The sequence below is a fragment of the Neovison vison genome, chromosome 3 (assembly GCF_020171115.1).
Source record: "Neovison vison isolate M4711 chromosome 3, ASM_NN_V1, whole genome shotgun sequence".
Lineage (NCBI taxonomy): Eukaryota > Metazoa > Chordata > Mammalia > Carnivora > Mustelidae > Neogale > Neogale vison.
Window position 1 is genome coordinate 213697902 of NC_058093.1, and position 11198 is coordinate 213709099.

Here is an 11198-nt window from a genome sequence, read left to right on the forward strand (position 1 = left end):
GCCACCCAGGCGCACCATAGTTTTATTTGTTTGTTTTTTAAAGATTTTATTTCTTTATTTGACACAGAGAGAGCACAAGCAGGGGGAGCAAGCAAGCAAGCAGAGACAGAGGGAGAAGCAGGCTTCCCATCGAGCAAGGATCCCTATGCGGGACTGGATCCCAGGACCCCAGGATCATGACCTGATGTGAAGGCAGACGCTTAACTGACTAAGCCACCCAGGCGCCCCGACAAAGCTAGTTATTACCATCACTCCTATAATATCACATTTAAGCCTGCATGGCTCAGAGCTCCAGACCCTAAAGTAAGTGGGACACAAAACTTTTGGCTCTTATAGCACATCATGACATCTGCTGGGTAAATTTTACTTTCTTGTCACTGAGATGGTTTGTAAGTCAATTCTGGCATTTTTGTGTTTTTAGTATTTATACCATATGTATGCCCGCTCCACATACATCTCTGTCTTCATGGGGGATGGTGGCATATTGATAACTGTGGCCTTTATACTTGGAAGTCAGTTTGGCTGGACCTAAACTCCTTCACTCATGTTTTCCTTCCTTGAATATCTTAAATATGTCATTCCAGTTTCTTCTGGTATCAAATGTTGCTCTCAATAAGTCTAATCATCTGATTTTTCTTTCTCTTGTGATCTTTTTTTTTTTTTTGCCTCGATGCCCCAAGTCTATTTCTTTTTCTTTTAACTTTATTGATTTTATCAGAATACATCTTCCTGTTTGTAACTGGGATGTTTTCTCACATTCACTGTTTCCCTTGGATTATATGGTTTCAAAGATTTTTTTTTTCAAATTTAAGACAAGTTTTCTTTAATCTGTACTTTTTGTACTTGACTTTGTCCTATTCTCTTGTCTTGGTTTTCCTTTTAAGGGTCTCCTATTATACAGGTGTTGGATCCTTTTAGTGTGTGTGTGTGTGTGTGTGCACGCCTGTCTTCTAAACTTGTAACTTTTTTCTCAAATGTGTTTTGTTAGTCTATTTTATATACTTGAGAGACAAGAATACAGGTGGGAGACTTACATGACCTGTTCTCAACACTTCCTACAAGGCGGTCATCAAACATCAAGGTGCTGGTGTAAGGAGAAAGACAGATCAAAGAAATGTAATAGAGCTTCCAGTCAAGGACAAACATATATAATATCAATTCATTTTTCACAAAGGCACCAGAGCAATTAATAGGAGGAAGCAAACTCTTTTCCGTAAGTGGTGCTTGAAACAAACTTCAACTCCCAGAGATTAAAAAAGTTAATGTAAAATGGATAGACAGCAAAGGGCCGTCATCATAAATGTACACATGATGATTCCATTCATTTTTTAAAAGATTTTATTTACTTATTTGACAGATCATAAGTAGGCAGGGGGGGAGGAAGCAGGCTCCCCACTGAGCAGAGAGCCGGATACGGGGCTCTATCCCAGGACCCTGAGATCATGACCTGAGCCGAAGACAGAGGCTTTAACCCACTGAGCCACCCAGGTGCTCAGAGAGAGATTTTATAAAAATCTTTATAAAAGATTTTTATTTATTTATTTGTCAGAGAGAGAGCGAGAGAGCGAGTGCACAAGCATGGGGGAAAGGCAGAGGGGGAAGCAGGCTCACTGCCAAGCAAGAAGCTGTATGCAGGACTTGATCCCACAATCCTGGAATCATGACCTGAGCCAAAGGCAGACGCTTAACTGAGCTACCCAGGCATCCCTGATGACTCCATTCACATACAAACACCTGTGTTGGGCCGCCTGGGTGGCTCAGGGGGTTAAAGCCTCTGCCTTCAGCTTGGGTCATGATCCCAGGCTCCTGGGATCAAGCTCCACATTGGGCTCTGCTCACTGGGGAACCTGCTTCCCTTTCTCTCTCTCTGCCTGCCTCTACCTACTTGTGGTCTCTCTCTGTCAAATAAATAAATAAAATCTTCAAACACCTGTGTTACCACCTTCCAGATGAGGACAAGGAAAATTTCCAACACTCCAGAAGGCGCTCTTAGCACCTGCCCTCATACTCTGCTGTTAGGGGTTGAATTTGCCCTGTGCTCTGTGTGTGTGTGTGTGTGTGTGTGTGAGTGAGTGTGTGTGTGTGTCTACATGTGTGTTTAGTGTGGATTCAGGCTCCACACAGGAAGCAGCACCTGTAATTTCTTCTTGAAAGCAGCAGGGGGTGCTGCGGGCATATCCCTGATAGATGCCTAGGGTGTTGGCAACAAGACACCAATTCCTGGCTCTGTGGAAGCTCTGTGCTCCCAGGGGTCCAGAGCTGTCTTCCAGCCCCTCCCAAGGCCATCCTTCACGGGACCATCTCCCAGGCAGAATGCAGGGAGGGCAGGCACAGCACGGAGGAGGGGAGCTGATTTGCACAAAGAGAACCTCCCTGTCTCACTGGGGTGATAGGAGAGACTGGAGGCTACTCATCTCCAGCTGTGGGGCCTCATAGGTGGGATTAGTATTAGGTCTTTAAATGCTTAGAAAAATTCAGTAGCGATGCCATCTAGACATAGATTTTCTTTGTGGGAAAATTTTAAGTTAGAGATTCTATTTCTTTAGCAGATGCAAGACGTTTAGAAATAGCCAAAACCTAGAAACAACTCAAAGGCACATAGGTGAGACTGAATGAATGATTCCCATGATGAATGTTACATAGCAGTGAAAATGAATGATGTACAAGCAAGAACAGAGATGAATTTTAGTCATACAATGTTGAATGAAAAAGCACACTCCAGGGGCTTCTGGGTGGCTCAGATGGCTAAGTGTCTGCTTTTGGCTTGGGTCATGATCTTGCAGGTCCTAGGATGGAGCCCCACATTGGGCTCCCTGGTCACTGGGGAGTCTGATTCTCCCTCTGCTTCCTCCCCCTGCTCATGCTTTCTCTGTCTCTTTCTCTCTCTCTCTAATAAATAAGCAAAATCTTTTAAAAACACACACACACACACACACACTCTAAGAACATTAATACAGCCTGATATCCTTTTTGTAAAAGTTCAGATACAATTAAAACTACACAGTAAATTATGCTGTTTAGGTAAACACACTGCTGTTCTCTGGAGGTTTGTGCCTCCCCTCCTCCCTGCTCATTCCCTATGTTGACATTCTAACCTCCAGAGATGATGATATTAGGAGGTGGGCCTTTGGGAGATGTCTGGGTTGTAAGGGTAGAGCCCTCACAAAGGGAATTAGTGTCTTATATATCCCTATCCCCTTCTACCACGTGAGGACACAGTAAGAAGCTGTGACCTAGGAACCAGGAAGAGACGTCATGAAACATGACCCTGCTGGTGCCTTGATCTTGGACTTCCCAGCCTCCAGAACTGTGAGCAATACATTTCTGTTGTTATAAGCTACCCAGCCTCTGGCATTTTGTTATAGCAGCCTGAACAGATGAAGATACATATCTGTTATATTATTTGTGATAAAGAAGAAGAAAATGATAAACATAAAATTCAGAAATGTGTCGGGATGGGTAGGGGTCTGGAATAGGGGTGGACACAGAAGAAGATGTAAGCAATTCCAGTTCTGGAGTTAGACAATGGGCTCACAGGACTTCACTGTATTCTTTTAATTATTTATTTGTTTATTTATGAGAGAGAGAGAGAGAGTGAAAGAGCAGGGAAGGAGCAGAGTGAGAGGGACAAGCACACTCCATGCTGAGCACGGAGCCCAATTTAGGGCTCAATCTCATGACCCTGAGATCATGACCTCCACCGAAATCAAGAGTTCAGTGGTTAACTGACTGCACCACTCAGACACCCCAAGCCTTCACTGTAGTCTAACATACAAATAAATAAAAGAGGAGAAAAGGAAAAGAACCCTTTCATTATCAGTCCTAAACATAATGAGAAAAGAAGACAGCAGCAACCCAAGGGCACCGGCTGGCTCTATTAGTAGAGCATCCAACTCTTGATCTCAGGGTTGTAATTTTGAGCCCCATGTTGGGTGTAGAGATTAATTAAAAATAAAATCTAAAAAAAAAATAAAGAAAGAAGAAAAGAACAACCCATCACCAACAAGTGAGTTTCATTCCACAAATTGAAAAAGAGTTCAGTGTTAGGAATTTATAATTAACTCCACATTAGTAGCTCAAAGGAGAAAACCCATAAGCTCATTATGGAGGGGAAAATACATTTTAAAGATCAGAAATGACAGCAAGGATGAATCTTGGTTGGTTATGGTTTATTAAAGCTGGAAATGGTTTAAATCAGTGCTGTCCAATAGAAATAGTATGTGAGCCGCAAATGAGAGCCACATCTATAATTTTACCTACATTAAAAGAGCTATTGGGGTGTATGAGTGGCTCAGTTGGTTAAACCTCTGCCTTCGGCTCAGGTCATGATCCCTGGGATCAAGCCCCAGGCCTGGGATTGAGCCCTGCATCAGGCTCCTGAGTGAGGAGCCCGCTTCTCCCTCTCCCTCTTCCTCTCCCTCTGCCTATCCTAACCCCCTCATGCTCTCTCCCTCACTCTTTTTCCTCTCTCAAATTAATAAATAAAATCTTTTTTAAAAAGAGCTATAAAGAAACAGGTAAAAGTAATTTTTATATTTTATTTAACCCTGTATATCCAGCATAGTATAATTTAAACATCTAATACCTGTAAAAATATTAAATTTAAACAATTAAATATTTATTTAAGGTAAATATAAAATTGAGCATTTAACAGGTTTTTTTTTCAAACTAAACCTTCAAAGTCTAGTGTGTATTTCAAGTGCCCAGCATATCTCAATTCGGATCGGCTACATTTCCAGTGCTCAGCAGCAACATGGGACTAGCGGCTGCCAGATTAGACGTCAGAGTTGAAATAAACAGAATTAGGGGAATTCTTAAATAAATTTGGGTATAAATGCCCCAAATATGATGGATAATTATACTGACCTCAAAATTACTTTTTGAAATTTGGATAAAATGGTATTTGTTATAGACTATTAATTTGGAAAAACAAACTAAAATTGCAGAATACAAAACTGCATTGAAGAACGTAACATTGATTGACTGCACTGAAGCTTTCCTTCTCCTGGGTCCGGACTGGAGACTCCCGTCACATTTCACAGCGCCACCCCCAGCAGTGGGCAGAGCTTAAAAGAGTCTCAGAAGCCCAAATGTTTCATAGGGTTTCAGGAGAAAGAGCTCTTGGGACCCTCTCCTGTGACCTGGACTGAGCACATCCTCACATTCCTTTCTGCACAAAACAAGTAATTGAAGAATCACCAGGATGAGCAGGTATATTCTGTGAACACCAGCAAAACACCCATGTAAATAAATGGTGCAAACATGAATTTCCTGCACAAGAGAAGCTGCCTTCCTGTCTCCCCTAAAATATCTAAGGATAGCCTAGTGATAAAGTTGGGGGCAATATAAATACTAATTCTTTTTTTTCCTTTTTAAGATTTTATTTATTTGAGAGAGACAGACAGAGGGAGCACAAGCAGGGGGAGGGGCAGAGGGAGAGGGACAAGCAGACACTCCGCCTAGTGGGAGGTCCTATGTGGGGTTCAATCCCAGGACCCTGGGATCATGACCTGAGCCAAAGGCAGATGCTTAATGGGTTGAGCCGCCCAGGCACCCCTAAATAGTAATTCTTTTAATTTAGTGAAATAAAAAGAAAAGCAGAGCACAGTACTATATGGAATGATGAATACTGCAGATTTAAATTCTTCACAGCATTTTTCTTTTCTTTTTTATTGAAGTATAAATAACAGGGGCGCCTGGGTGGCTCAGTGGGTTAAAGCCTCTGCCTTCGGCTCAGGTCATGGTCTCAGGGTCCTGGGATTGAGCCCCACATAGGGCTCTCTGCTCAGCGGGGAGCCTGCTTCCTCCTCTCTCTCTGCCTGCCTCTCTGACTACTTGTGATCTCTATCAAATAAATAAATAAAATCTTTAAAAAAATAAGTATAATTAACATGAAACTTCAGGTGTACATCATAGTGATTCGCTTATTTATTTATTTATTTATTTGAATTGTATTTATTGGGGCACTGCTTCAGATTCTCTCTCCCTCTCCCTCCTGCTTGCACACTCTGTCTCTAAGATAAATAAATAAATAAAAAATTTAAAAAGTTTTTTATTTAAGTAATCTCTACACCCAGTGTGGGGCTGGAACTCCTGACCCTGAGATCAAGAGTCACAGGCTCTTCTGACTAAGCCAGTCAGGCACCCCTGATTTGATATTTTTATATATTATGAAAGGATCCCCATGATAAATCTAGTCACTACCTGTGAGTATATGAAATAATTACAGTATTATTGACCATATTCTCTATAGTATGCATTCCCATGACTTATTTATTTTATAACTGTAAATTTTTACCTCTTAATCTCCTTCACATATTCCTTATTTTGAGAAATAAGAAATTTTTTCTTATTTCAAGAAATAATACGGTATTTTTAAAAAAGATTTTATTTATTTATTTGACAGAGATCACATGTAGGCAGAGAGGCAGGCAGGTGGGTGGGGGAAGCAGGCTCCCTGCCGAGCAGAGAGCCCAATGTGGGGCTCAATCCCAGGACCCTGCGATCATGACCTGAGCCAAAGGCAGAGACTTTAACCCACTGAGCCACCCAGGCACCCCTACTTATGGTATTTTTTAAAAGATTTCATTTATGGGGCACCGGGGTGGCTCAGTGGGTTAAAGCCTCTGCCTTTGGCTCAGGTCATGATCCCAGAGTCCTGCGATAGAGCCCCGCATAGGGCTCTCTGCTTGGCGGGGAGCCTCTTTCCTCCTCTCTCTCTGCCTGCCTCTTTGCCTACTTGCGATGTCTGTCAAATAAATAAATAAATAAATCTTTTAAAAAAATATTTCATTTATTTTAGAGCGAGAGAGATAGTATGCACAATTGGGGGAAGGGGCAGAGGGTGAGAATCTCAAGCAGACTCCACACTGAGTGCAGAGCCTGACTCAGAGCTCAATCTCGTAACCCCGAGATCATGACCTGAGCTGAAACCCAGAGTTGGGGGTTTAACTGACAGTGCCATCTAGGTGCCCCATAATACTTGTAGTATTAATTTTGGAGCATGGCTAAATACTTGTGCTTTCATGCCTAAGAATAACAAACAAAAATGATGCCTGGGAAAATGAGCAGAGAATGGGGAGATGAAATGTTACTGTCTAGGGGTGCCTGGGTAGCTCAGTGGGTTAAGCCTCTGCCTTTGGCTTAGGTCATGATCTCAGGGTCCTGAGATCTGGCCCCACATCGGGCTCCTGGCTCAGCAGGGAACATGCTTCTCCCTCTCCCTCTGCCTGCTGCTCCCCCTGCTTATGCTCTCTCTCTCAAATAAATAAAGAGAAACTTATTTTAAAAAAGAGAAAATGTTGGGGCACCTGGGTGGCACAATTGGTTAAGCCTCTGCCTTTGGCTCAGGTCATGATCCCAGGGTCTTGGGATCAAGCCCCGCATCAGGCTCTCTGCTCAGCGGGGAGCCTGCTTCCTCCTCTCTCTCCGCCTGCCACACTGCCTACTTGTGATCTCTGTCAAATAAATAAACAAAATCTTAAAAAAAGAGAGAGAGAAAATGTTACTATCTAATATGAAGCTACAAAAGGCTAAGACAGCAGTACAGAGATCACTGGAAATGACAGTAGGAAGACTGACCTCTAAGAGCTCACCGTGTTAATTACATCTGAAAACGTCTACCCATTCACATCTTCTCTTGTTCTCACATTCATCCAGTATTTATGTGATGATCTATTAATTGCCAGGCATTGTAGATACAGCAGTGAACAGAACAGACGAACCCATCTACACTCTTGCGGCTTATATTCTAGTGATCTGTGGTATTTACCTTGGAGAAAAATACAGAGAATACATAGCACAGTGAACAATCCAGGGCCACCACAATTTCTATCATCCTGTTGGTTTTAGGTCTCCAACAATCAAGAATCAGGGCTTGAATGAAAGACCCATCCACTAGTTCATTACTCAATAGTTCCCTATATGCCCCAGGCTGACTTTGCCAAATGCTAATCACATGCCCAAAGAATGTGGCCAACACTCATGTGAAATAATACTGGTCTCTGCTCCCTGGTTCCTGCTGTTATTTATTTTTTGACCCTGGTTCTTCATACAGAACTAAATCTCTTGAAATCTCTTGGAAAAAAAAAAAAAAGAACGACCTCATGTGACTAGATGTTTGGAACTTTCACTTCTACCCCCATCTTCAGAGGAGAAGACAGGTGCTGGAGATCAAGCTAATGATCATGTTGATATGACAAAGCCTCCGGAAAAAAACGTAAAGTATGGGGTCAGAGAGCTTCCAGGTTGGTGAACCCAGGTTGGTCCGGGATCCATCCAGACTTCACCCTCTGTATTTCTTCATCTAGTTCTTCCACTGTATCCTTTTTCATATCCTCAATTACAGAATGCCCAGGGAAATGTGTTTCCCTGATTTCTGTGAGCCATTCTAGAAAATCGATGAACTGAAGAAGGCACTGTAGGAATCTCAGTTTATAGGCAACAGGTCAGACATAGTGGCAACCACCTGGAACTTGCAATTGGGATCTGAAGTGAGAGCAGATTATGGGAAGGAGCTCTTCATCTGTGGGACGTACCATTAAATGTGAGTAGTGAGCCAGAACTGAGTTGAACTGTAGCACACCCAGCTGGTGTTGGAGCATTGGTTACTCTGGGAGAAGACCCACACATCTGCTCGCAGAAGGTTCTGTGTGAGGAGGAGAGGAGAAACACAAGAATTTTTTCTTCCCAACTGCTAATGATGCAGGGCACCGGGTGTCTCTACAGCTGTGGTATGTGTGGTGTTCTGGGGTGCACAAAGTGCTGGGAGCCCCTGCTTCCACAATTAGGAGTTTCTATGGAGGTGGCATCTCTGGGGACCATTCATGTTTGGCGGTGGCTGTGGGCAGGTGCTGGCTGCAGCAGTGAGGATACTTAGAGAGTCTCGATGGCCATTTGGAAGCAAGGAATATCTTGGTGAGAAGACCATCTGGCCTTGGGTGAGCTCACCACCACAGCAATGTCCCTTCTCTAGGGCAGCGGTGGGCATCCATTCTGCCCCTCCTTGCCAACTGAAACCTTTGGATTTCTCCTTCCCCACCTTCTTTTTCTACTCTCTCCTCCTTTTTCTCTTGTGGCTGAAGCCTGACATGAGGCTTACGTGCTCTGTGCACCTGCTTCTTCCTCCTAGGGACCCCCCAGGGATGCACTTGCCACTCTGAACCAAGACGGGAAAGGAAACACTGGCACTTACTGAAAAGGACCTACCTGGCCACCACTCTTCCAAAGGGTTTCCATGGATCCTCTTAATGAGTTTTCCCACCAAGCCTCGCAGTGAGGCACCACTGACCATTACTTTTTGGTGCTGAAGCCTTGAAAAGTCTCTTTTCCAAATGTCAAATGGCTTTGAGAAAGATTAATTTGTAAGATGCATCACACAGGAAAGTAAAAGACCACCACCAATAAAACTGTGACACCCAGTGAAGGTAAGGCTCATAATGATTCTGAGCTTTCAATCTCTGATGTATTATCCATTGATGTATAGTGAGCAGGACTCCTTGGAGGCTGTATGCATAGTGTTAAAAGGTGAGTATAGTGTTAAAAGATAATTTTCTGCCCGATAAGCACATGAAAAAGATGCTGAGCATCACTAATCATTATGGGGACATGCTAATTGAAATGATAATGAGATACTACCTCACATGCATTAGAATGGCTAATATCAAAAAAGCCAGCAACTAACAAGTGTTGGAGAGGATACGGATAAATTGGAACACTTGTGTACTACTCGTGGGAATGTGAAATCAATGGAAATTAGTGGGAATGTAAAATGGTATAGCTATTATGAACAACAGTATGGTGATTCCTCAAAAATTAAAATTAGAATTTTATTTCTGGGCATATACCCCAAAGATTTGAAAGGAAGATCTTGAAGAATATTTGTACAGCCATAGCCGTAAGAACATTTATTAACAATAGTCAAAAGGCAGAAGAAGCTCAAGTGTCCATCAGTGGATGAATGGTAAACACTTATTTCAATCTTAAAAAGAAAGGGAATTCTAAAAAAAGGCAGGGGAGGTAATTCTAATGCATGCTAAAGCATGGGTGAATCTTGAGGACACTAGGCTAAATGAAATAAGCCAGTCACAAAAGGACAAATACTGTAAGATTCCACTTGTAGGGATCCACTTGCACCCCCTGAGTTGGAGTGAAGATTATTTTAAACTGAAGACATTTGACATATAGCAGAGGCAGATGCAGAAGCCTTTCTGGAGCTTTCCTTTACCTGATTAAAGGCAGATCCTTCAGAGAGTGAAGCTGCCATAAATTCCTTTGGGGGAGGTTCACTCCCGGCTTAGACCACTTGCATCTGAGAAACTGCATAAGCAAACATGATCACAGTATCCTACCTTGCATTTGTTTTCTTATAAGCCCATTAGTCCTGCCCAGAGAATCTCTTTCTTCTCCCATCTCTTTCCCTTGTTAGATTGGTATATAAATCTCTAGCTCCAGCTCTTCAGGCAGCCTCCCCCATCTGAATGCCCTGCCTGAATGTGCCAATGGAGCTCGTCTTTTCTCCTGTGAATCTGTCAGTTAATTGGCAGGCTATCTGAATTGGTAGGAAGTTCTTCCTCCCAGCACACTTACATAAGATGTCTAGAGTAGTCTCATTCATAGAGACAGAAAGTAAAATGATGGTTGCCAGGAGCTTAGGTGATAGATGAAGGCAGGCTTATTACTTCATGGGAACAGTTTCGGTTTAGTAAGGCGAAAAAGTTCTGGAAGGTGGATGGTGATGATGGTTGCAGAATAAAGTGAATGTGAGTAATGCCACTGACCTGAATAACTAAAAAAAAAAAACCAAAAAAACCCCAACCTGTTAATTTCAGGCCCATCTGGATAATTCAAGATGATATCCTCATTTCAAGTTTCTCAACCTAATTACATCTGCCATGACCCTTTTCCCAAATAAGGTTAACATTCACAGGTTCCTGGGAGTTTTAAGTAAAAAAACAAAACAAAACCTGTTAAGATGGCAAATTTTATGTATATTTTACAATTAAGAAGAGAAGATTTTCAAAAAGACGATAAAATCACGACTCATGCAGATATAAAAATGAGCAAGTGTTAAAGATTTTATTTAACTGGTTAGTGAGCAGATGGGGAGGTGTTCCAGTCAGTTCTAAGGAGAAACAAATGTGCAAAGGAAGGTAAAACTGGACCCCGGGGGGAGGGAAGTCAGTTGAGTAGGACAGAAT